The sequence below is a fragment of the Chiloscyllium plagiosum genome, unplaced genomic scaffold, assembly GCF_037043375.1.
Source record: "Chiloscyllium plagiosum isolate Xiang-an unplaced genomic scaffold, Cpla_swu_hap1 HiC_scaffold_36, whole genome shotgun sequence".
Classification (NCBI taxonomy): Eukaryota; Metazoa; Chordata; class Chondrichthyes; order Orectolobiformes; family Hemiscylliidae; genus Chiloscyllium; species Chiloscyllium plagiosum.
In genome coordinates, this window is record NW_028270174.1 from 433,948 (window position 1) to 456,988 (window position 23,041).

A 23,041-nucleotide genomic window follows, 5' to 3' on the forward strand; every position below is an offset into this window, starting at 1 on the left:
CAGGGTGAAGGTGGGTCTTCAAAGACGTGCTTCAGAGGGTTTATGCAGACTCCATAGTCCGAATAGCTTCTCTCTCTGAATTATAGGAATTCTATTATTCTAACTACCACAAAACCTTGCTGTGAATCCACTCCCATTCCTCAACTATTACATATCTCAGAAATGATTTCACACCCATTAATTGGCAGGATGGTCGGAACAATGCAAGGGCAATCAAGGACATAGACCGGGACTAACATAGTATTAAGGGCTTGGATGAGGAAGAATTTAGGAGAAAGTGACGACTGCAGATGCTGGAGATCAGAGCTGAAAATGTGTTGCTGGAAAAGCGCAGCCGGTAAGGCAGCATCCAAGGAACAGGAGAATCGACGTTTCGGGCATCAGCCTTCAGGAATGAGGAAAGTGTGCCAAGCAGGCTAAGATAAAAGGTAGGGAGGAGGGACTTGGGGGAGGGGCGTTGGAAATGCGATAGGTGGAAGGAGGTTAAGGTGAGGGTGATAAGCCGGAGTGGGGATGGGGATGGAGACGTCAGGAAGAAGATTGCAGGTTAGGAAGGTGGTGCTGAGTTCGAGGGTTGGGACTGAGACAAGGTGGGGGGTGGGGAAATGAGGAAACTGGAGAAATCTGAGTTCATCCCTTGTGGTTGGAGGGTTCCTAGGCGGAAGATGAGGCGCTCTTCCTCCACCCGTCGTGTTGCTATGGTCTGGCAATGGAGGAGTCCAGGGCCTGCATGTCCTTGGTGGAGTGGGAGGGGGAGTTGAAGTGTTGAGCCACGGGGTGGTTGGGTTGGTTGGTCTGGGTGTCCCAGAGGTGTTCTCTGAAATATTCCGCAAGTAGGCGGCCTGTCTCCCCAATATAGAGGAGGCCACATCGGGTACAGCGGATGCAGTAAATGATGTGTGTGGAGGTGCAGGTGGAGAATAGGCAAAACGTGACCTGTTGGGGATATAAGGCAGGGCAAATGGCTGAGGTGTTAGTGGGGGAGCACTTTGGGACAGGTCATTATAATTCTATTAGTTTAACTTGTGCTCCAGATCTTTCCTTTCCCATTATTTTAAAGTTCTAAATTGGGGCATGGCCAATTTTGATGGTATTAGACAGGAACTGTCAAAAGTTGATTGGGGGAGGCTGTTGACAGGTAATGGGATGTTGATGGATTACACCAGACCCTCTTAAAAATATTTTAAGAAGATAGCCAAGAGCCTAACATTTTCTTATTTTAAAGGTAAATGTGAAGTGGCTGTTCCAGATGTGATGCACTCATCAAATCACTCAGTGTTAAGCATAGAGTCATACAATCATAGGTATGTACAGCACAGACACAGACACTTCAGTCCAACTTGTCCATGCTGACCAGATATCCCAACCCAATCTAGTCCCACCTGCCGGCACCTGGCCCATTTCCCTCCAAACCCTTCCTATTCATATACCCATCCAAATGCTTTTTAAATGTTGCAATCGTACTAGCCTCCACCACTTCCTCTGGCAGCTCATTCCATACATGTACCACCCTCTGAGTGAAAAAGTTGCCCCTTAGGTCTCTTTTATATCTTTCCATTCTCACCCTAAACCTATGCCCTCTAGTTCTGAACTCCCCACCCCAGGGAAAAGACTTTGTCTATTTATCCTATCCATGCTGCTCATGATTTTATAATCCTCTGTAAGGTCACCCCTCAGCCTCCGACGCTCCAGGGAAAACAGCACCACCCTGTTAAGCCACTCCCTATAGTTCAAATCCTCCAACCCTGACAAAATCCTTACAAATCTTTTCTGAACCCTTTCAAGTTTCACAACATCTTTCCGATAAGAGGGAGACCAGAATTGCACGCAATATTCCAACAGTGGCCGAACCAATGTCCTGTACAGCCGCAACATGACCTTCCAACTCCTGTACTCAATACTGTGACCAATAAAAGAAAGCATACCAAACGCCTTCTTCACTGTCCTATCTACCTGCAACTCCACTTTCAAGGAGCTATGAACCTGAACTCCAAGGTCTCTTTGTTCAGCAACAGTCCCTAGGACCTTACCATTAAATGTGTAAGTCCTGCTAAGATTTGCTTTCCCAAAATGCAGCATCTCGCATTTATCTCCACCTGCCACTTCTCAGCCCATTGGCCCATCTGATCAAGATCCTGTTGTAATCTGAGGTCACCTTCTTCGCTGTCCACTCCACCTCCAATTTTGGTGTCATCTGCAAACTTACTAACTATACCTCTTATGCTTACATCCAAATCATTTATATAAATGATGAAAAGTCATGGCCCCAGCACCGATCCTTGTGGCACCCTACTAGTCACAGGCCTCCAGTCTGAAAAACAACCCTCCACCACCACCCTCTGTCTTCTACCTTTGAACTACAGTTCTGTATCCAAATGGCAAGTTTGACATCTATTCCATGAGATCTAACCTTGCTCATCAGACTTCCATGGGGAACCTTGTCCAATGCCTTACTGAAGTCCACATAGATCACATCTACCGCTCTGCCCTCATCAATCCTCTTTGTTACTTCTTCTAAAATCTCAATCAAGTTTGTGAGTTATGATTTCCCACCCATAAAGTCATGTTGACTATCCCGAATCAGTCCTTGCCTTTCCAAATGCATGTACATCCTCTCCTTCAGGATTCCCTCCAACAACTTGCCCACCACCAACATCAGGTCCCTGGTCTATACTTCCCTGGCTTGTCCTTACCAACCTTCTTAAACAGTAGCACCACATTAACCAACCTCCAGTCTTCTGGCACCTCACCCGTGACTATCGATGATACAAATATCTCAGTAACAGGCCCAATAATCACTTCCCTAGCTTCCCACAGAGTTCTAGGGTACACCTGGTCAGGTCCTGGGGCTTTATCCACTTTTATGCGTTTCAAAAACACTATAGTTAAAATACAAATGAAAGAAGGAGGAATTTAGAATAACAACTACTAGAAAAACCTAAATCAAATAATTGATACAGTGTTGTGGTTCTGTTCGCCGAGCTGGGAATTTGTGTTGCAGATGTTTCGTCCCCTGCGAGAGATACCCCCGCAATTTCATCAACAGATGCCTAAGGGAAAGACAACGGAACAAGGACATGCCACAACCCAAAGGACTAGCCACACTACCATACATCAAGAGCATTTCCGAACTGACAGCCAGACTACTGCGACCACTAGGACTCATAACAGTACACAAACCAACAGCCACTCTCAGACAACAACTCACCAGGATGAAGGACCCGATACCCAGCATGAGCAAAACCAATGTAGTGTACAAAATACCATGCAAGGACTGCACAAAACACTACATAGGACAAACAGGAAGACAGCTAACGGTCCGCATCCATGAACACCAACTCGCCACGAAACGACACGACCAGCTATCCTTAGTAGCCACACACGCAGATGACAAGCAACATGAGTTTGACTGGGACAACACTACTATTATAGGACAAGCCAAACAGAGAACAGCCAGGGAATTACTAGAGGCATGGCACTCATCCACAGATTCAATCAATAAGCACATCGACCTGGATCCAATATACCAGCCATGCAGCGGACAGCTGGAACTGACAACCGGAAGTGGCAGGTACAAATCACTATAAATGCCGGAGGAAACATCACAGAAGCGCTTCACAGGAGGCTCCCAAGCACTGAGAATGTCACCTCGACAGGGTTTGAAACATCTGCAACACAAATTCCCAGCTTGGCGAACAGAACCACAACAACAAGCACCCGAGCGACAAATCTTCTTCCAAACTTTGAATTGATACAGTACCTATTTCTAATTAACAGGAAGGTAAATTCAGACACAGATTCTTGCAGGTAATTCTCCAATCCAGGAGGAAACAACAACAAGGGAGATTTCAGAGAATGTAGCAGCCAGGAATCATTTTACAGAGGCTCCAACTCGTCGGAACCAAAATAGCATCTGATCGTTACAGCTAAAAATACCAGAAAGCATGATCTGCGAGAACTGGCCAGTCTCTTTACATTGTTACAACTGCTTTATTGGTCAGAGTATTGAGTACAGGAGTTGGGAGGTCATGTTGCAGCTGTACAGGACATCGGTTAGGCCACTGTTGGAATATTGCATGCAATTCTGGTCTCCTTCCTAGTGGAAAGATGTTGTGAAACGTTAAAGGGTTCAGAAATGATTTATAAAGATGTTGCCAGAGTGGGAGGATTTGAGCTATCGAGAGAGGTTGAATAGGCTAGGGCTGTTTTCCCTGGAGCGTCAGAGACTGAGGGGTGACCTTATAGAGGATTATAAAATCATGAGGGGCATGGATAGGATAAATAGACAAAATCTTTTCCCTGGGGTGGGGTAGTCCAGAACTAGAGGACATAGGTTTAGAGTGAGAGGGGAAAGATATGAGACCTAAGGGGCAACTTTTTCATGCAGAGGATGGTATGTGTGTGGAATGAGCTGCCAGATGAAGTGGTGGAGGCTAGAATGATTGCAACATTTAAAAGGCATCTGGATGTGTATATGAATAGGAAGGGTTTGGAGGCATATGGGCCAGGTGCTGCCAGGTAGGACTAGATTGGGTTGAGATATCTGGACAAGTTGGACCGAAGCATCTGTTTCAGTGCTGAACATCTCTATGACTCTATGCTTTTAAAAAAACCTAAAGGCCTCTTCTGAATGTTGACTGAGGCCATCTCCTGTGGTCACTTTGGTACCTCTGCCTTCACAACCTCTCTGTAGAAAAAAAACCAGGACAACATAACCTTTTTAAAGTGACAGCATTGTCACAGAGACATCTGGCATGTGGGAGATTCTCAAAAGTGAGATAATGAGAGTTCAGGGACAGCAGGTTCCTGTAAATGTGAAAGGCAAGACTGGCAGGAGTACGAAATATTGGATGACTAGAGATATTGAGGCACTGGTCAAGAAAAAGGAGGCATATGTCAGGTATAAACACCTGGGATCTAGAAAATGTCTTGAGAAATATAGAGGATACAGGATTACACTCAAGGGGAAAATCAAGAGGTCAAAAAATGGACATGAGATTGCTTTGGCAGATAAGATTAAGGACAATCCAAAGAAATTCTGCAAATATTAAAGAAAAAAGAGAACTAGGGAGAGAAGAGGGCCCAGTAAAGATCAGTGAGTCCATGTATGTGTGGAAGCACATGAGATGAGAAAGATCATAAATTAATATTTCACTTCAGTATTTACCATGGAGAAAGATCTAGAAGCTAGGGAACTCGGAAATAAATAGTGATGTCTTGAAAATAATCCACATTACAGAAGAGGAGGTGCAGGAGATTTAAAACACATGAAGGTAGGTATAGGAACACATGTGGGACCTGATCAAGTTGGAACATATCCCAGGACGTTGTGGGAAGCTAGAGAAGAAATTGATGGGCCCCAAGCAGAGATATTTTTATCATCAACAGCCACAGGTGAGGTACTGGAAGACTGGAGAGTGGTTAATGTTACATCATTATTTAGGAAATGCTGCAAGGAAAGGTCAGGGGACTACAGACTGGTGTGCCTGATATCAGTTGTGCTTAAGTTGTTGGAGGGGAGTCTGAGAGTCAGGATCTGCATGCATTTGGAAAGGCAAGGACTGATCAGGGATAGTTAGTATGACTTTGTGTGGGAAATTATGTCTCACAAACTTGATTGAGTTTTTGAAGAGGTGACCAAGAAGATAGCAGAGCGGTAAACATTGTCTACATGGACTTTAGTAAGGCCTTTGACAAGGTTCCATATAGTAGACAGGTTAGTAAGGTTAGATTACATGGGATCCAGGGAGAGCTAACTGTTTGAATACAAAATTAGCTTGACAGTTGGAGACAGAGAGTGGTGGTAGAGGGTTATTGTTCAGACTGGAGACCTGTAACAAGTGGTGTGCCACAACAATCAGTGCTAGGTCCAATGTTATTCATCATTTATTTAAACAATTTGGATGAGAATATAGGAGGCATGGTTAGTAAGTTTGTGGATAACACCAAAATTGGTGTTGACAGTGAAGAAGGTTATCTTAAGCATACAACAAGATCGTGATCAACTGGGCAATGGGCAGAGGAATGGCAAATGAAATTTAATGCAGATAAATGTGAAGTGTTGCATTTTGGTAAGTCGAACCAGTGCAGGACTTACACAGTTAATGGTTGTGCCCAGGGGAATGTTGTCAAACAGAAAGACCTAGGAGCACAGACATATAATTCCTTGAAAGTGGTGTCACAGGTAGACAGAATGTGAAGAAGGCATATGGCACACTTGACTTCATCGGTCAGAGCACTGAGCACAGGAGTTGAGACATCATGTCACGGCCGTACAAGACATTGGTAAGGCTACATTTGGATTTCTACTTACAATTCTGGTCACCCCGCTATAGAAAGGATGTTATTAAACTAGAAAGGGTATAAAAAAGATTTCGAAGGATGTTACTAAGACTGAATGGAGGACGCAACCTTTTCACATAGACGATGATGCGTGATTGGAATAAACTGCCAGCGGAATTGGTAGAGCTAAGTGCAACTACAACAGTTTACAACAGGTTCTAGTTCAGTTCAGGAAACCTGGTCGGCATGGACGGATTCGGCCCAAGGGTCTGGTTCCATGCTCCATGATTCTTTAACAAGTACAAATGACAGAAAGGGGAATAAGAAAAATCATAGGCAAAAGAATCAAAGGTAAGAATCAAGCAAGACCACAGTATAAAATACTGATGATTTGGACAGGAGAAAGTGAGGACTGCAGATGCTGGAGATCAGAGCTGAAAATGTGTTGCTGGAAAAGCGCAGCAGGTCAGGCAGCATCCAAGGAACAGGAGAATCGACGTTTCGGGCATAAGCCCTTCTTCAGGAATGGCTTTCCTGAAGAAGGGCTTCTGCCCGAAATGTCGATTCTCCTGTTCCTTGGATGCTGCCTGACCTGCTGCGCTTTTCCAGCAACACATTTTCAGCTCTGATGATTTGGACATCCTGGTGTTGGACAGAGGTGGACAAGGTCAGAAGTCACATGACACAAGGTTGTAGTCGAACAGATTTATTTGAAATCACAAATTTTAAGAGCACTGCTCCTTTGACAGATGAAATGAAGGGAACCAACAGGCACAGAATTGATAGGCAGAGAGATCAAAAATATCATACAAATGGTGTGAGTGGAGTATCGACAGGCTGAGTAACAAGTTTCTGCAGGTGATGAAAAGTGTCAGACGATGAGAGTAAAATGTCAACAGCTGAATAGGAAATGAAGGGATGACCTATGATCTGATTAATTGAGGCAGAGAGATAATTACAAAAAATTGAAAATAATGTGGTGCCGGGAACATACCAAATGGCTGGAATAACATGATAGACATAAGAGTCGCACGTCCAGGGTCTAACCAAAGTAACAAGTAATCCAAAAATGTGCAAACTAATTAAGGTAGAGAGAGATCATAACAAATTGTCATGTGATAGTGTCAAAACAACAGTAAAGAAGATTTTACAAATACAAAACAGTGTGGTGAGGTTACATTAGCATGACATGAACCCAAGATCACAGTTCAGGCCGTCTTCATAGTACGAAAGTTGGCTATCAGTTTCTGCTCAGCGATTCCGCATTGTTGTTAATCTCGAAAGTCACCTTGGAAGATGCTTACCCGAAAATTGGAGGCTGAATGTCCTTGAACAATTAAGTGTTCCTCAACTGGGAGGGAACATTCCTGCCTGGTAATTGTTGCATGGTGTTCATTCATCTTTGTCCTAATATCTGCATGGTCTTGCCAATATATCATGCCTCAAGTCATCCTTATCTGCAGTGTATGGAGGTAGACAGCATTGACCGAATGTATGAGTACCTGCCATTTATGTGGTAGCTTGTGTTTCCACGTGTAATGGTAATATCCATGTCGATGATCTGGTATGTCTTGTAGAGGAGAAAGTGAGGTCTGCAGATGCTGGAGATCAGAGCTGGAAATGTGTTGCTGGAAAAGCGCAGCAGGTCAGGCAGCATCCAGGGAACAGGAGAATCGACGTTTCGGGCATAAGCCCTTCTTCAGGAATGGGGAAAGTTTGTCCAGCAGGCTAAGATAAAAGGTAGGGAGGAGGGACTTGGGAGAGGGGCGTCGGAAATGTGATAGGTGGAAAGAGGTCAAGGTGAGGGTGATAGGTCAGACTGGGGTGGGGGCGGAGAGGTCGGGAAGAAGATCTCAGGTTAGGAAGGCGGTGCTGAATTTGATGGATTTGACTGAGACAGGGTGGGGGGAGGGGAAATGAGGAAACTGGTGAAATCCGAGTTCATCCCTTGTGGTTGGAGGGTTCCTAGCCGGAAGATGAGGCGTTCTTCCTCCAACCGTCGTTTTGTTGTGGTCTGACGATGGAGGAGTCCAAAGACCTGCATATCCTTGGTGGAGTGGGAGGGGGAATTGAAATGTTGAGCTACAGGGTGGTTGGGTTGGTTGGTCCGGGTGTCCCAGAGGTGTTCTCTGAAACGCTCCGCAAGTAGCCGGCCTGTCTCCCCAATATAGAGGAGGCCACATCGGGTGCAGAGGATGCAATAGATGATATGTGTGGAGGTGCAGGTGAATCTGTGGCGGATATGGAAGTTTCCTTTGGGGCCTTAGAGGGAGGTGAGGGGGGAGGTGTGGGCGCAAGTCTTGCACCTCCTGCGGTTGCAGGGGAAGGTGCCGGGAGTGGAGGTTGGGTTGGTGGGGGGTGTGGATCTGACGAGGGAGTCACGGAGGGAGTGGTCTTTACGGAATGCTGATAGGGGAGGGGAGGGAAATATATCCTTGGTGGTGGGGTCCGTTTGGAGGTAGCGGAAATGACGGCGGATGATGCGCTGTACATGGAGATTGGTGGGGTGGTAGGTGAGGACCAATTCTCTGAAACGCTCCGCAAGTAGCCGGCCTGTCTCCCCAATATAGAGGAGGCCACATCGGGTGCAGAGGATGCAATAGTTGATGTGTGTGGAGGTGCAGGTGAATCTGTGGCGGATATGGAAGTTTCCTTTGGGGCCAAACGCCAGCTCGCAGATACCTCCTCCTACTGCCCCCTTGACCAGGACCCCACCCCCCACCACCAAACCATCATCTCCCAGACCGTCCATAACCTCATCACCTCGGGTGATCTCCCATCCACCGCCTCCAACCTCATAGTCCCACAACCCCGCATCTCCCGCTTCTACCTCCTGCCCAAAATCCACAAACCTGACTGCCCCGGCCGACCCATTGTCTCCGCCTGCTCCTGCCCCACCAAACTCATCTCTGCATACCTCGACACGGTCCTGTCCCCCTTAGTCCAAGAACTCCCCACCTACGTTCGGGACACCACCCATGCCCTCCACCTGCTCCATGATTTTCGCTTCCCCGGTCCCCAACGCCTTATTTTCACCATGGACATCCAGTCCCTGTACACCTCCATCCCCCATCACGAAGGACTCAAAGCCCTCCGCTTCTTTCTTTCCCGCCGTACCGACCAGTACCCTTCCACTGACACCCTCCTTCGACTGACTGAACTGGTCCTCACCCTGAACAACTTCTCCTTCCAATCCTCCCACTTCCTCCAAACGAAAGGAGTAGCCATGGGCACCCGCATGGGCCCCAGCTATGCCTGCCTCTTCGTAGGATATGTGGAACAATCCATCTTCCGCAACTACACTGGCCCCACCCCCCACCTTTTCCTCCGCTACATCGATGACTGTATCGGCGTCGCCTTGTGCTCCCAGAGGAAGTTGAACAGTTCATCCACTTCACCAACACCTTCCACCCCGACCTCAAATTCACCTGGACAGTCTCAGATTCCTCCCTCCCCTTCCTCGACCTTTCTATTTCCATCGCAGGCGACCGAATCAACACGGACATCTACTACAAACCGACCGACTCCCACAGCTACCTGGACTACACCTCCTCCCATCCTGCCCCCTGTAAAAACGCCATCCCATTCTCCCAATTCCTTCGACTCCGCCGCATCTGCTCCCAGGAGGACCAGTTCCAAAAACGCACAACACAGATGGCCTCCTTCTTCAAGGACCGCAATTTCCCCCCCGATGTGGTCGACGATGCCCTCCACCGCATCTCTTCCACTTCCCGCTCCTCCGCCCTTGAACCCCGCCCCTCCAACCGCCACCAGGACAGAACCCCACTGGTCCTCACCTACCACCCCACCAATCTCCATGTACAGCGCATCATCCGCCGTCATTTCCGCTACCTCCAAACGGACCCCACCACCAAGGATATATTTCCCTCCCCTCCCCTATCAGCATTCCGTAAAGACCACTCCCTCCGTGACTCCCTCGTCAGATCCACACCCCCCACCAACCCAACCTCCACTCCCGGCACCTTCCCCTGCAACCGCAGGAGGTGCAAGACTTGCGCCCACACCTCCCCCCTCACCTCCCTCTAAGGCCCCAAAGGAAACTTCCATATCCGCCACAGATTCACCTGCACCTCCACACATATCACCTATTGCATCCTCTGCACCCGATGTGGCCTCCTCTATATTGGGGAGACAGGCCGGCTACTTGCGGAGCGTTTCAGAGAACACCTCTGGGACACCCGGACCAACCAACCCAACCACCCTGTAGCTCAACATTTCAATTCCCCCTCCCACTCCACCAAGGATATGCAGGTCTTTGGACTCCTCCATCGTCAGACCACAACAAAACGACGGTTGGAGGAAGAACGCCTCATCTTCCGGCTAGGAACCCTCCAACCACAAGGGATGAACTCGGATTTCACCAGTTTCCTCATTTCCCCTCCCCCCACCCTGTCTCAGTCAAATCCATCAAATTCAGCACCGCCTTCCTAACCTGAGATCTTCTTCCCGACCTCTCTGCACCCACCCCAGTCTGACCTATCACCCTCACCTTGACCTCTTTCCACCTATCACATTTCCAACGCCCCTCTCCCAAGTCCCTCCTCCCTACCTTTTATCTTAGCCTGCTGGACAAACTTTCCCCATTCCTGAAGAAGGGCTTATGCCCGAAACGTCGATTCTCCTGTTCCCTGGATGCTGCCTGACCTGCTATGTCTTGTAGAGGTTGCCGTGGCAGGTTTGTGTGGTATTATGGTTGATGTTGTCTTGAAAGCTGGGTAGTTTGCTGCGAACGATGATCTGTTTCAGGTTTGGTGATTTTTTTGAAGGCGAAAGGTGGAGGCGTGTGGATGATTTTGACGAGATGCTCATAGTCATTGATCACCTGTTGAAGGCTGTGAAGAACATGGCATAGTTTGTGTTCTGGAGAAGTACTGGATGACGAAGGGTACTCTATTGGTCTTATCCTGTGTCTGGCTTCTGAGGAGATCATTGCAGTTTTTCACTGTGGCATGTCAGAACTGGTGATCAATGAGTTGAGCATTGTATCCCATTTTTATGAGGGCATCTTTCGGTGTCTGTCATGTTCCTTCCTGCCTGGGCATACCCTGTGTAAATGCAAGGCTTGTCTGTAGGGGATGGTTTCTTTAACATGTTTAGGGTAGAAGCTGGAGAAGTTCAGCATCATGAGGGCTTGCAGTCGTGAGGTACTGAGGTGTCTGTCCTTAATGGAGATGCATGGATCCAAGAATGAGACTGATTGATTGTGAACAACAGTTCATGGTAACTGTGATGGTGGAATGAAACATGCTCATATCGTTGTAGTTATTTCAGTGATTCCTCACCATGAGTCCAAAGGAAGAACATGTCATCGATGTATTTGGGGTACAGCAATGGTTGGAGATCCTGTGCAGCAAATAAGTCTTGCTTGAACTTGTGCATGAAAATGTTGGTATATTGGGCTGCAGATTTGGTCTCCAAACACATTGCTGTCCCATGTGTTTGGATGAAGAGTTGGTTTTTGTGTTTGAAGATGTTGTGGCCAGATGAAGTGGAAGAGTTGATAGATGATGTCTGGAAAGGGGCAGTTGTTGCTGTTGAGAACTAAGGCTGTTGCAGTGATGCCGTCAGTGTGGGGGATGCTTGTGTAGAGTGCCGAAACTTCTGTTGTGACGAGGATTGTTCCTGGTTAGACTGGTCCATGGGTGTTGATGTTTTTTTTAAAAAAAACTATACTGTCATGACAGAAGCTGGGGGTTCCTTGTACAATGGGTTTCAAGATGCCCTTGACATACCCAGAGAGGTATGTCAGGGTCCCATTGCCTGATACATGGTACATCCAAGTGTGTTGGCTTTGAGTATCTTCGGAAGGCAATAGAAGTCTCCTGTGTGAGAATTATGTGGGAAGAGAGTGCATAGGATAATCTGAAGGTCTGGATCAAAGATCTTGATCAGTCCATCGAGTTGATGGGTGTATTCTTTGGTCAGATCAACAGGTAACTAATGTTCCTGGTTGTTCAGTTATCAGTATGCTTCTTTGCAGTAGTCTGTTCTGTATAACAATGGTTACTCCTTTGTCCGTTGGTTTGATGACGATGTTGTGTTTGGTCTTGAGTCTGGATGGCATTGCGTTGTGCTTGGATGACATTCTTAACTGTCTTGTGAGCACTGCTGATGAATCTGGTAATAACACATCTCCTGACGGCTTGAGCATATCGGTTGACCCTTGGACAGCAGCCTTCCAGAAAAGTCCAAATCGACTCTTCCTTTTTCGGTTGCCGCACTGCCGATCTTTCTGTCAACTGTTCTGGTTCTTTGGTTGTCTCATTGGACTTGCTGCTGACACCTTGGGGTTTGTGGAAGAATTCCTAGAGCCTCATTCGCCTGATGAATTCCTCTATGTTTGCTGTGAGACCAATGGCATCCATTTTGATCGTGGGGCAGAAACTGAGCCCTCAGATGATAACTTCCATTGTGTCTGGTTGAAGGATGTGGTCAGACAGGTTGATGATGGATTTCCCTGTACTTGTTTCAACCGTGCTACAGTGGGAGACTTGGTTACTGCTAGTGGTAATGCCAAGTTTCTCCAGTTTCCTGTTCTTGGTGTGCTTGTAGCTGGTGTAGTTCTGTTGCCTCCTCCATTTGTTAGTGTCTCATAGCTGGTCTGCTGTAACTGAGTGCAAGCTGAGAATATGGATTCGAACTCAATTTCAAGGTTATGGCGCCTACTGTAGAGCTGGTGTATGAGATGATTGAGGAGTGTGAGAGGTACAATTGCAGAGTTTCTCAGTGTAGTATGTGTTATAGCTATGTCAACTTGAGTGGGTCCATGATCTGCTGTCCTTTCGCGATCTTGTCTGCTTTCTCATATCTCTGCAGAAACTTGACCTCTGTGTCTATATTGGTGGGCGGCACGGTGGCACAGTGGTTAGCACTGCTGCCTCACAGCGCCAGAGACCCGGGTTCAATTCCCGCCTCAGGCGACTGACTGTGTGGAGTTTGCACGTTCTCCCCGTGTCTGCGTGGGTTTCCTCCGGGTGCTCCGGTTTCCTCCCACAGTCCAAAGATGTGCAGGTCTGGTGAATTGGCCATGCTAAATTGCCCCTAGTGTTAGGTAAGGGGTAAATGTAGGGATATGGGTGGGTTGCGCTTCGGCAGGTCGGTGTGGACTTGTTGGGCCGAAGGGCCTGTTTCCACACTGTAATGTAATGTAATGTAATCTAATCTAAATGTGTGTGCTTCTTGGATATTTTCCCCACTTTGAGCCAGCAGTTTGTGGTGTCGATGGTAGCCATGATGTGGTGGTGCTGGTGTTGGACTGTGGTGGACAAGGTCAGAAGTCACACGACACAAGGTTATTGTCCAACAGATTTATTTGAAATCACAACTTTTGGAGCACTGCTTCATCAGGTGAAGTGAAGCATACAGGTGCAAAATTTATAAGCAGAGAGATCAAAAAGTAGTACAAATGGTGTAAATGGAATGTTGACAGACTGAATAACAAGTTTCTGCAGGTATTCAAAAATGTCAGATAATGTGAGTAAAGTGTCAACAGCTGAATAAAGTTAAAAATCACACAACACCAGCTTATAGTCCAAGAGGTTTATTTGGAAGTGCAAGATTTGAGAGCACTACTCCTCCGACCAGTGATGTCAGGACACTAGCTACCTGACAAAGGAACAGCGCTACAAAAGCTTGTACTTCTAAAGAAACCTCTTGGACTATTGTGTTATGTGTGATTTTTAAACTTTGTCCATCCCAGTCCAACACCGGTACCTTCACATTACAGCTGAATAGTGAAGCAATGACCTACGATCTGATTAATTCAGACAGAGATCAAATTACAAAAAATTAAAAATACGATGGTACTGGGGACAAACCAAATGGCTGAAATAATGTGATGGGTATATGAGGGTGCCGAGAATTTAACCAAAGTTACAAGTAATCCAAAACTGTACAAGTTAATTTAAGGTAGAGAGATCATAACAAATTATCAAGGTGATGGTTTCAAAACAGAACAGTAAAGAAGATTTTACAAATACAGCATGTAGCATGACATGAACCCAATATCATGGTTGAGGCTGTCTTCATAGGTACAGTACTTGGCTATTAGTTTCTGCTTGGCGATTCTGAGTTGCCATGCAGCTCGAAGGCTTTTTGGAGGATGCTTACCTGAAGATTGGAGGCTGAATGTCCTTGACCACTGAAGTGTTCCCCAACTGGCAGGGAAAACTTCTGTCTGGCAATTGTGCTGTGTCCATACATCCATTGTTTTCGTGTCTGCATGGTCTCACCAATATATCATGCCTGGGGCATTCTTGCCTGCAACCTATGAGGTCGACAGCATTGGCCAAATGTATGAGTACCTGCTATTTATGTGGTGGGTAGTCTTCTCAAGTGTGATGGTAATATTCATGTGGATGATCAGGCATGTTGCTGTGACATGGTTGTGTGGTGTTGTGGCCACTGTTGTCCTGAAGGCTGGGTAATTTGCTGCAAACTATGTTGGCAGTTGCTTGAAGACGAGAAGTGGAGGCAGAGGGATGATCTTGGTGAGATGCTCATCGTCATCGATGACATGTTGAAAGCTGCGAAGAACATGGCGTGGTTTCTCTGCTCCAGGGAAGTACTGGATGACAAAGGATACTCTATAGATATAAATCCAGTATTGAGGAAAGATATTAGCTCAGACAATGCAAAATCTGCATGGGTAGAACTGAAATGCTAAGGGACAAAAATACATTAATGGGGATGGTGAATAGACCACCAAACTGTAATGGTGATGTTGGTATTGGCAAGTCAGAGATGGAAATGGCAAATGAAATGATGGGTGACCTTAATCTATAGATAGATCGGGTGAATCAAATTAGTCATAATATCGCAGAGGAGCAATTCCTAGAAATGTATATGGGATTTTCTTTGGACCAAAACATTGAAAACCAATTGGAGAATAGAAAATGGATACCATGCAGTGAGAAAGGAATAATTGGTAATGTAATTGTGAAAGACCCCTTGGGGATGAGCGATTGTAATATTATAGAATTCTTCATTGAGATAAAAAGTGAAATTTTTGATTCTGAGACTAGGGTCCTAAATTTTAATGAAAGAAACTACAATGATATGTATCAAGAGTTGACTATGATCGATTGGGAAGTATCACTGAAAGGAATGACAGAGATAGACAATGACAAACATTTAAAGAGCAACGTTGTAAAGATAACAGTGGCCAAACCATGGCTTACAAGGTAAGTTAGAGATATTCAAATTGGCAAGTAAAGCAACAGACCTAAAGACTGGGAACAATTTCGAAGTCAGCCAAGGAGGGCCAAAGGATTGCTCAAGAAGGGAAAATAGAGTGCAAGGATAAGTTTGCAGGGAACATTAGAACTGAATGTAAAAGTTTATATAGGTATCGAAAGAGAAAAAGATTGATGAAAACTAAAGTAGGGAGATCCCTTACAGTCAGAAACACCAGACATTACAATGGGGAACAAAGAAATGGCTGACAAACCAAGTTCATATTTCACTTCTGTCTTCACAAAGGAGAACAGAAACAATGGAGCAGAAATGACGGGGTACATCAGGTCTAGTAAAAGAGAGGAACTGAAGCAAATTTGTATTAGTAAATAAATCGTATTAGAGAAAATGATGGGATTGAACTCTGATAAACCTCCAGGGCTTGATAACTTACATCCCAGGGTACTTAAGGAAATAGCCTGAGAAATAGTGGATGTATTGACGGTTATGACAATAGACAATAGGTGCAGGAGTAGGCCATTCAGCCCTTCGAGCCTGCACTGCCATTCAATATAATCATGGCTGATCATTCCTAATCAGTATCCTGTTCCTGCCTTATCTCCATAACCCTTGATTCCACTATCTTTGAGAGCTCTATCCAACTCTTTCTTTAATGTATCCAGAGAGTGGGCTTCCACTGCCCTCTGGGGCAGAGCATTCCACACAGCCACCACTCTCTGGGTGAAGAGGTTTCTTCTGAGCTCTGTCCTAAATGGTCTACCCCGTATTTTTAAGCTGTGTCCTCTGGTTCGGCACTCACCCATCAGTGGAAATATGTTTCTACTGCCAGAGTGTCCAATCCTTTCATAATCTTATACGTCTCAATCAGATCCCCTCTCAATCTTCGAAACTCAAGGGTATATAAGCCCAGTCGCTTCAGTCTTTCAGTGTAAGGTAATCCTGCCATTCCAGGAATTGACCTCGTGAACCTACGCTGCACTCCCTCAATAACCAGAATGTCTTTTCTCAAATTTGGAGACCAGAACTGCACACAGTACTCCAGGTGTGGTCTCACCAGGGGCCTGTACAGCTGCAGAAGCACCTCTTTGCTTCTATACTCAATTCCTCTTGTTATGAAGGCCAGCATGCTATTAGCCTTCTTCACTACCTGCTGTACCTGCATGCTTGCCTTCATTGACTGGTGTACAAGAACACCCAGATCTCTCTGTACTGCCCCTTTACATAAATTGATTCCATTGAGGTAGTAGTCTGCCTTCCTGTTCTTGCTACCAAAGTGGATAACCATACATTTATCCACATTAAACTGCATCTGCCATGTATCTGCCCACTCACCTAACTTGTCCAGGTCACCCTGTAATCTCCTAACATCCTCATCACATTTCACCCTGCCACCCAGCTTTGTATCATCAGCAAATTTGCTAATGTTATTGCTGATAACATCTTCTATATCATTATCTTACAAGATTCTTTAGACTGAGACAGTTCCTTCAGTTTAGACAGTAGTGAATGTAATCACACTATTGAAAAAGAGGTAGAGAGAAAACAGAATTATAGACCAGTGAGTTGAACATTGGTCGTAGGGCAGATGCGAGAGTATCAAGGACTTTGCAATCGACAACTCAGAAAATAGTGGCAGAATCAGACAGGAGAAAGTGAGGACTGCAGATGTTGGAGATCAGAGCTGAAAAATATGTTGCTGGAAAAGCGCAGCAGGTCAGGCAGCATCCAAGGAGCAGGAGAAGGGTTTATGCCCGGAATGTCGATTCTCCTGCTCCTTGGATGCTGTCTGACCTGCTGCGCTTTTCCAGCAACACATTTTTCAGCAGAATCAGACAGTCAGCATGAATTTACAAAAGGGCAATCATGATTGCCAAATCTATTGGAATTGATTGGGGAAGCTAGTCAATGTGATTTATTTGGACTTTGTTGAAAGCCTTCCAAAAGTCTAACACAAGAGATTAATGTGTAAAACTAAAGCACAGGGGATTAGCTGTAGTGTGTTGAGACAGATAGAGAAATATTTAGCAGACACAAAACAAAAAGTAGGAATAAATGGATTTTTTTCTGAGGGGTAATCGGGGACTCTATGACTCTTGTGGGATACAATAGAAATCAGTACTAGGACCCCAGTTATTCACAATAAATATTCACAATTTAGATGAGGGAACTCAAAGTAATATTTGCAGACAGAGTCATAGAGATGCAGAGTATGGAAACACACCCTTCAATTCAACTCATCCATGTTGACCAGATATCCTAAATTAATAGAGTCTCATTTGCCAGTGTTTGGCCCATAACGTTCTAAACCCTTTCTTGTACTCATCCAGATGCCTTTTAAATGTTGACGTGGTTGAGGCTGGTACAATTACATCAGCTCATTTCATATAAACACCACTCTCTGCATGAAAAAGTTGCCTCTTCAGCCCCTTTTAAATCTTTCCCCTCTAATTGTAAACTTATGCTCTCTAATTTACAACACCCTACCCTGGGGAAAAGACCTTAGCTATTCACCCTAACCATGCTCCTCATGATTTTATAAACTTCTATGACACAAAGGACCAAAGAATTGATTAGGGGGAAAATAGAGTAAAGGAGTAAGTTTGCAGGGAACATAAAGAAACTTTCACAGTCAGTTTAGGTTTAGATTACAGTATGGAAACAGGCCCTTTGGCCCAACAAGTCCACACCGCCCTGCCAAAGCGCAACCCACCCATGCCCCTACATTTACCCCTTACCTAACACTACGGGCAATTTAGCATGGCCAATTCACCTGACCGGCACATCTTTTGGACTGTGGGAGGAAACCGGAGCACCCGGAGGAAACCCACGCAGACACGGGGAGAACATGCAAACTCCACACAGTCAGTCGCCTGAGGCGGGAATTGAACCCGGGTCTCAGGCGCTGTGAGGCAGCAGTGCTAACCACTGTGCCACCATGCCGCCCAGGTATGTAAAGAGAAAAATGTTGATGAAAACTAAAGTAGATAGATCCCTTACAGTTAGAAATATGGGGAACAATGGAGGGCAAAGAAAAGGCTAACAAACTAAGTTCACTGACTGGAAAGGTGAACTGTGAGAAAGATGCAGAGATGTTACAATGTGATTCGGACAGTCTGAGTCAGAGGGCAAATCATAGAATCTCTACAGTGTGGAAACAGGACATTCTGCCCATACAGTCTAAACCAACCCTCCAAAAGACATCCCACCCAGAGGAACCCCATCCCTATACTCCACATTTCCCATAGCTAATTTACCTAGCCAGCACATCCTGGATACTATGGCAATTTAGCAAGGCCAACCCATCCAACCTGCCCATCCAGGACTGTGGGAGGAAATTGGAAGAAATCCATGCAGAATGTACAAACCCAGGGAAAATGTACAAACTCCACACAAAGTCGCCCCAGGGTGAAATCAAACCCAGGACCTTGACGCTGAGGTAGTGGTGCTAACCACTGAGCCACTGTGCTGCCCCATGGCTATGCAGTACAATGTGAATTAATGTGAAGCTATCCACCTTGGTAGCAAAATTAGGAAGGCAGATTACTATTTGAATGGCTGTAAATTGAGAGAGGGGAATGCTCAATGACACTTTGGTGTCCTCATGCACTAATTGCTCAAAGTAAGTGCACAGGTGCAGCAGAGTAAAGAATGCAAACTGCGTATTGGCCTTCATAGCAAAAGGATTTGAGTATGGTAACAAGTATTGGTGAGTTACACCTTGAATACTATGTGCAGTTTTGAACCTCTTATTTGAGAAAGGATGTTCTTACCAGAGGAAAGTGAAGATTTACCAGATTGAATCCTGGGATAGCAGTACTGATGCATGAGGAGAGATTAAATCGGTCTAGACTATCTTCACTGGAGTTTACAAGAATAGTGGTTGTGGGCGGGGGGGCGGCACCATAGCAAACTATACATTCTAACAGGCCTAGATTGTCCTGCATCTAATCTATGTTCTTGATAATGGGGAGTCCAGAACCAGCGATCATAATTTAAGGACAAGTGGTAAACCTTTTAGAACTGAGAGGAGAAATTTCTTCACCCAGAGAATAGTGAGCCTGTGGAATCCATTACCAAGAAAGCAGGTTAGGCCAAAAAGTTTTATGGTTTCAAGGAGGTAGATATAGCTCTTATGACTGAAGGAATCAAGGGATATGGGGCAGAGTGAGATTATTGAGGAGAAAGTGAGGTCTGCAGATGCTGGACATCAGAGCTGAAAATGTGTTGCTGGAAAAGCGCAGCAGGTCAGGCAGCATCCAGGGAACAGGAGAATCGACGTTTTGGGCATAAGCCCTTCTTCAGGAATGGCATAAGCCTGAAGAAGGGCTTATGCCCGAAAAGTCGATTCTCCTGTTCCCTGGATGCTGCCTGACCTGCTGTGCTTTTCCAGCAACACATTTTCAGCAGAGTGAGATTAGAATGTTGAGCTCAATGATTAGCCAAGATCACATTGAATGGCAGAGCAGGGACTCCTGTTCCTATCTTCTCAGTATCTATATTAATTGTTGTTTGGGTTCATGCCAACTAACCCATTTTCTTGACAGTACTCTCAATAAGCTGCTGAACACCCAGCTTGAATTCCTCATGTCCACCTTATGAGACATTATCAATGGTTGATTAGGAAAACAAAGGCTATTTTAAAAAAAAAATCACAGCTCAGTTGTGTATGGTAATACTTTTGGTTTAAAGAAAATCAAGGAGATTCAGTTCAGTCCCTTCCCTCTCTCCCTACCTCCCCCCAACTTTGATGGTTTGCATTGCCCTGAACAGGTTTTGCATGTATTTACTTGGCTACGTGGATGGTAACTGGTGGTGGTTCACAGTTTACAAAGAAAAACAGTTATGATGATTTTGGTGGAGGAAAGGTCGCTCAGTTGTGCAATAGCACTTTTTAAAAATTCATTCAGGGTGTGGGTGTCGCTATCTAGGCCAGCACTAATTGCCGCAGAGGACAGTTAAGAGTCAACCATATTGCTGCAGGTCTGGACTTACATGTAGGCAATTTCCTTCCGTAAAGGAAATTAGTGAACCAGATGAGCTTTTCCATCAATCAACAATGATTTCATGGTCACTGTTAGACTCCTAATTCCAGATATTTATTGAACTCAAATTCCAACATCTGCCGTGGCAAGATTGAATCCAGGCCCCCAGAATATTACCTGGGTCTCTGAATTAAGAGGAGAAAGTGAGGTCTGCAGATGCTGGAGATCAGAGATGGAAATGTGTTGCTGGAAAAGCGCAGCAGGTCAGGCAGCATCTAGGGAACAGGAGAATCGACGTTTCGGGCATTAGCAGCACATTCCAGCAACACATTTCCATCTCTGAATTAAGAGTATAACGACAATACCACGAGACATCACCTCCTTATCATTTCTGATTTTAAAAAAAAGTAGATCCAGGTTTTCTTGTGGCACAGTGGTACTGTCTCTATCTGAGTCAGAAAACCTAGGTTCAAGTCCCATCTGCTGTAAAAGTGTGTAATAACATCATTGCGCAGGGTTATGAGAAAATACCTGTCATCTCACTCAGTTGAAATACTGAGACAGGAGCTATGAAGGATCATGCAATTCTAATTGTATTGGAAAACAAACAGTAACTTTACAATGAGAAATCTGTTTAAAAGAAAAAAAATTAAGGGGATTTTGGTGGTGAAATGTTGTTTAGTTGTATGCAAGAACACTTCTGAGTAGAAAAAAAATCAAGCAGATCACATGAAAAATCTTTTGTGTGTTTTTGGTTACACATCAGCACTAAGCTCCTGATCAATGGGTAGCCAGTGCGGGGGAAGTGTGGACAGATTGAAGAATGTGAGAACTGCAGATGCTGGAGATCAGAGTCGAGAAATGTGGTGCTGGAAAAGCACAGCCAGTCAGTATCCAGAGGAGCAGGAGAGTTGACGTTTTGAGCATAAGGTCTTCATCAGGAATGAGGGTGGGCCCCAAGGTGGCTAAGAGATAAATGGGAGTGGTGTGGGGATTGGGAGGGGGGGGGAAGTAGCTGGACGGAGGGTGGAGTGAATAGGTGGAAAGGAAGATAGACAGGTAGGACAGTTTAAGAGGACGGTGCTGAGTTGGAGGGTTGGATCTGCGATAAGGTTGGGGGGGAGGAGAAGGGCCTGAAGATGGGACTTTTACAGCAGATGGGACTTGAACCTAGGTTTTCTGACTCAGATAGAGACAGTACCACTGTGCCACAAGAAAACCTGGATCTACTTTTTTTTAAAATCAGAAATGATAAGGAGGTGATGTCTCGTGGTATTGTCGTTATACTCTTAATTCAGAGATGGAAATGTGTTGCTGGAATGTGTTGCTAATGCCCGAAACGTCGAATCTCCTGTTCCCTGGATGCTGCCTGACCTGCTGTGCTGTTCCAGCAATAAAGTTTCAACTTTGATCTCCAGCATCTGCAGACCTCACTTTCTTCCCGGGAGGAGAAATAAGGAAACTCGTGAAATCAGATTGGAGAATGTCCTTGTTGGTCTGCTTCTGGGCCTGGCCAGGTTGACTAGAAACAAATGAAAGCTGTGGATGTGGTCATATCTGCTGACTGTCTACCCCTGTTCCATGGTTACATTTGTCCCCAGGGGTCCTTGGGGAAGAAGCATGTGTGTCCCTCAAAAGGAAAAAGCAGACCTGCGGGGGGAGGTGGTGGATGTAGAGTTACAGTCTTTGGCTTGGTAAGCTAAAGGCCCAGAGTAATTTTAAATAAAGCAGACTGAATCTGCTGACTGTCTGCCCCTCTTCTACAACTACATTTCTGCTTGGGTGTCCTTGGAGAAGGAGCAAGTAGTGTCCCCTAATACTTTTGATATCTTTAGAGAAAGGTGGGCACTACTCTAGAGTGCTTTATACTCCATTTTGATTTAGTCCCTTCCCACTCTCTCACTTCTGAAGGTTTGTATCACTCTCAATGGATATTGAATGTAAATATCTAATTGGCTACATGTGTGATTGCTTGTGGGGGTTACTAGTTAGAAACAAAAACAAAAATATCATAGCAATTTGCAGATTGAACAATACTGTTCAGTTCTGTGAAAGAGCACTTCTGGATATATAAAAAGGAAGCAGATGCAGGGGCCTTTATGGTGCAGTGGTAGTGTCCCTATCTCTGAATCAGGAACCCCAGGTTCAAGTCCCACCTTCACCAGAAGTGGGGTACAACATGGCTTCACAGCTTGATTAGAAAATAAAGTAGACTCAGGGATGGGTCTGCAGGACTGCAAGTCCTGAGCTGGAACTAGTCTATGTACATCATGAGTAGTGGGTCTATTTTGGCGTTCCACAATAATCGATGTTCCTTTCCAGTCAGGGTTCCTGAGTTATTTTGAAAATGCTCATCCTTTCTCTCAAAAACTCCATGTTCCTGAATCTCTGAATATCTGTCACCGCTTCTAGTTCTCCGAGATACTTACATTGCTCCCATTCTCTCCTTTCGAACATTCTTGATGTTAATTGTTCTTTATTGGCAACCATATCATACCTAGGTTGTGGAACCCTCTCATGAAACGCTTAATATCTCTTCAAGATGCTTCTTAAAACTTCAC

At 45.3% G+C, this 23,041-nt stretch overlaps 1 protein-coding gene across 1 annotated transcript in view; it reads right to left on the minus strand.

The window, feature by feature from the left end:
- slc49a3 (solute carrier family 49 member 3) overlaps positions 1-3,832 on the minus strand; it is a 98,159-nt gene extending 94,327 nt beyond the window's left edge. Inside the window, exon 1 of the mRNA XM_043674549.2 lies at positions 3,761-3,832. The gene's annotated coding sequence lies outside the window, so the exon portion shown is untranslated. The remainder of the gene's footprint in view (positions 1-3,760) is intronic.
- Positions 3,833-23,041: the final 19,209 nt, after the last annotated feature.